Source organism: Arachis hypogaea, chromosome 3 (assembly GCF_003086295.3).
Source record: "Arachis hypogaea cultivar Tifrunner chromosome 3, arahy.Tifrunner.gnm2.J5K5, whole genome shotgun sequence".
Taxonomy (NCBI): Eukaryota; Viridiplantae; Streptophyta; class Magnoliopsida; order Fabales; family Fabaceae; genus Arachis; species Arachis hypogaea.
The window spans coordinates 106,983,866-106,987,899 of NC_092038.1; the positions used below are offsets into that span (position 1 = coordinate 106,983,866).

The window sequence follows — 4,034 nt, forward strand, 5'->3', positions numbered from 1 at the left end:
GACATGGCTGAACCCAATAATAATGCAAGGAAGATGCTTGGTGATTATACTACACCTACTTCCAATTTTTATGGAAGAAGCATCTCAATCCCTGCCATTGGAGCAAACAATTTTGAGCTGAAGCCTCAACTAGTTGCTCTAATGCAACAAAACTACAAGTTTCATGGACTTCCATCAGAAGATCCCTATCAGTTTTTAACTGAGTTCTTGCAGATCTGTGATACTATTAAGACTAATGGAGTAGATCCTGAAGTCTACAGGCTCATGCTTTTCCCTTTTGCTATAAGAGACAGAGCTAGAGCATGGTTGGACTCACAACCTAAAGATAGCATGGACTCTTAGGATAAGCTGGTCACGGCCTTCTTGGCCAAGTTCTTTCCTCCTCAAAAGCTGAGCAAGCTTAGAGTGGATGTTCAGACCTTCAGGCAAAAAGATGGTGAATTCCTCTATGAAGCTTGGGAAAGATACAAGCAGTTGACCAAAAAGTGTCCTTCTGACATGCTTATAGAGTGGACCATTTTGGATATATTCTATGATGGTCTATCTGAGTTCTCTAAGATGTCACTGGACCATTCTGCAAGTGGATCCATTCACCTAAAGAAAACGCCTGCAGAAGCTCAAGAACTCATTAACATGGTTGCAAATAACCAATTCATGTACACCTCTGAGAGGAATCCTGTGAGTAATAGGACACCTCAGAGGAAGGGAGTTCTTGAAATTGATGCTCAGAATGCCATACTAGCCCAGAACAAAATATTGACCCAACAAGTCAATATGATATCTCAGAGTTTGAATGGATTGCAAAATGCATCCAACAGTACTAAAGATGCATCTTCTGAAGAAGAAGCTTATGATCCTAAGAACCCTGCAATGGAAGAGGTAAATTACATGGGTGAAGCCTATGGAAATACCTATAATCTCTTATGGAGAAATCATCCAAATTTCTCATGGAAGGATCAACAAAAGCCTCAACAAGGCTTTAATAATGGTGGAAGAAACAGGTTTAGCAATAGCAAGCCTTTTCCATCATCTTCTCAGCAACAGACAAGAATTCTAAGCAGAGTCCCTCTAGCTTAGCAAACATAGTCTTTGATCTATCTAAGGCCACTCTAAGTTTCATGAATGAAATAAGGTCCTCCATTAGAAATTTGGAGGCACAAGTGGGTCAGCTAAGTAAGAAAATCACTGAAACTCCTCCTAGTACTCTCCCAAGCAATACAGAAGAGAATCCAAAAAGAGAGTGCAAGGCCATTGATATAATCAAAATGGCTGAATCCAAAGAGGAAGGGGAGGACGTGAAGCCCAATGAGGAAGACCTCATGGGACGTCCTCCAGACAGAAAGGAGTTCCCTATTGAGGACCTAAAGGAATCTGAGGCTCATATAGAAACCATAGAGATTCCATTAAACTTCTTTTTGTCATTCATGAGCTCTGAGAACTACTATTCCTTTGAAGAGGATGAAGATGTAACTGAAGAGCAAGTTGCTCAATATCTAGGAGCCATCATGAAGCTGAATGCCAAGTTGTTTGGTAACGAGACTTAGGAAGAGGAACCTCCCTTGCTCATTAGTGAACTAAATACATGGGTTCAGCAAACTTTACCTCAAAAGAAACAAGATCCTGGTAAATTCTTAATATCCTATACTATAGGCACCATGACCTTTGAGAAGGCTCTGTGTGACCTGGGGTCAGGTATAAATCTTATGCCACTCTCTGTAATGGAAAAACTGGGGATCTTTGATGTACAAGCTGCAAGAATCCCATTAGAGATGGCAGACAAGTCAATAAAACAAGCTTATAGATTGGTAGAGGACATGTTAGTGAAGGTTAAAGGCCTTTACATCCCTGCTGATTTCATAATCCTAGACACTGGGAAGGATGAGGATGAATGCATCATCCTTGGAAGACCCTTCCTAGCCACAGCAGGAGCTGTGATTGATGTTGACAGAGGAGAGCAAGTCCTTCAATTGAATGGGGACTACCTTGTGTTTAAAGCTCAAGGATCTTCCTCTGCAACCATGGTGAGGAAGGATGAAAAACTTCTCTCAATACAGAGTCAAACAAAGCCCCTACAATCAAACTCTAAGTTTGGTGTTGGGAGGCCACAACCAAACTCTAAGTTTGGTGTTAAACCCCCACATTCAAACTCTAAGTTTGGGGTTGGGAGGTCCCAACAATGCTCTGAACATCTGTGAAGCTCCATGAGAGCTCACTGTCAAGCTATTGACATTAAAGAAGCGCTTATTGGGAGGCAACCCAATTTTTATTTATCTATATTTCTATTGTTCTTTTATGTTTTATTAGGTTTATGATCATGTGGAGTCATAAAACAATTAAAAAAATTAAAAACAGAATCAAAAACAGCAGAAGAAAAAGCACATCCTAGAGGAAGAGCTGTCAAGCGTTTAAACGCCAGAAATAAGCATCTATCTGGCGTTTAATTCTAGAAACAAACATCGAGCTAGCATTTAAACGCTAGAAACAAGCATCTGTCTGGCGTTTAACGCTAGAAACAAGTACCAAGATGGCATTTAACACCAGAAACAAGCATCAGGCTAGCGTTAAACGCCAGAAACAAGCTACATTTGGGCGTTTAACGCCAAAAACAAGCATCAGTCTGGCGTTAAATGCCAGGATTGCATACAGAGGGTGTTTTACACACCTAAAAGGTGCAGGGATGAGAAATCCTTGACACCTCAAGATCTGTGGACCCCACAGGATCACCTCAGGATCTGTAGACCCCACAAGATCCCCACCTACCTCAACTCACCCTCTCTCTTCTTCACACAATCCAATAACACTCTTCCTAAAAAAAATCTTCACCAATCACCTCAATCTCTCTTCCCCATCACCTCTTCACCACTCACATCCATCCACTCTTCCCCATAAATCCCACCTACCTTCAAATTCAAAATCTCTTTCCCACCCAAACCCACCCTAAATGGCCAAACCAAACCCCTCTCCCTCCACTATATAATCCCCTCTATCCTTCTTCATTCTCACACAACACCATCCTCTCTTCTCCCCCTTGGCCGAATACACATCTCTCTCCCTCTCCTCCATATCTTCTTCTTCTTCTTCTATTCTTTCTTCTTTTGCTCGAGGGCGAGCAACATTCTAAGTTTGGTGTGGTAAAAGCATAGCTTTTTTGTTTTTCCATAACCACTTATGGCACCTAAGGCCGGAGAAACCTCTAGAAAGAAGAAAGGGAAGACAAAAGCTTTCACCTCTGAGTTATGGGAGATGGAGAGATTCATCTCAAAGGTCCATCAAGACCACTTCTATGAAGTTGTGGCCAAGAAGAAGGTGATCCCTGAGGTCCCTTTCATGCTCAAGAAAAATGAATATCCGGAGATCCGACATGAGATTCAAAGAAAAGGTTGGGAAGTTCTAACCAACCCCATTCAACAAGTCAGAATCTTAATGGTTCAAGAGTTCTATCCTAATGCATGGATCACTAGGAACCATGATCAAAGTAGGAACCCGAATCCAAAGAATTATCTTACAATGGTTTGGGGGAAATGCTTAGATTTCAGTCCGGAAAATGTAAGGTTGGCATTCAACTGGCTTATGATGCAAGAAGATACATGCCCCTACACTAGAAGGGTCAACTTTGATCAAAGGTTGGACCAAGTTCTTATGGACATATGTGTTGAAGGAGCTCAATGGAAAAGAGACTCTAAAGGCAAGCCGGTTCAATTGAGAAGACTGGACCTTAAGCCTGTAGCTAAAGGATGGTTGGAGTTCATCCAACGCTCCATCATCCCCACTAGCAAACGATCCAAAGTTACTGTGGATCGGGCCATAATGATCCATAGCATCATGATTGGAGAGGAAGTAGAAGTTCATGAAGTCATCTCTCTAGAACTCTACAAAGTAGCCGAAAAGCCCTCCACCTTGGCAAGGCTAGCTTTTCCTCATCTCATTTGCCATCTATGCTACTCAGCTGGAGTTATCATAGAAGGAGACATCCTCATTAAAGAGGACAAGCCCATCACTAAAAAGATGATGGAGCAAACAAGAGAGCCCATTCA

General features: G+C 41.8%; 1 non-coding gene across 1 annotated transcript; it reads right to left on the reverse strand.

The window, feature by feature from the left end:
- Positions 1–396: 396 nt before the first annotated feature.
- On the reverse strand, positions 397–504 carry LOC112792898 (small nucleolar RNA R71). The gene has a single exon (XR_003197617.1). It is a non-coding gene; the product is annotated as a small nucleolar RNA R71 (small nucleolar RNA).
- Positions 505–4,034: the final 3,530 nt, after the last annotated feature.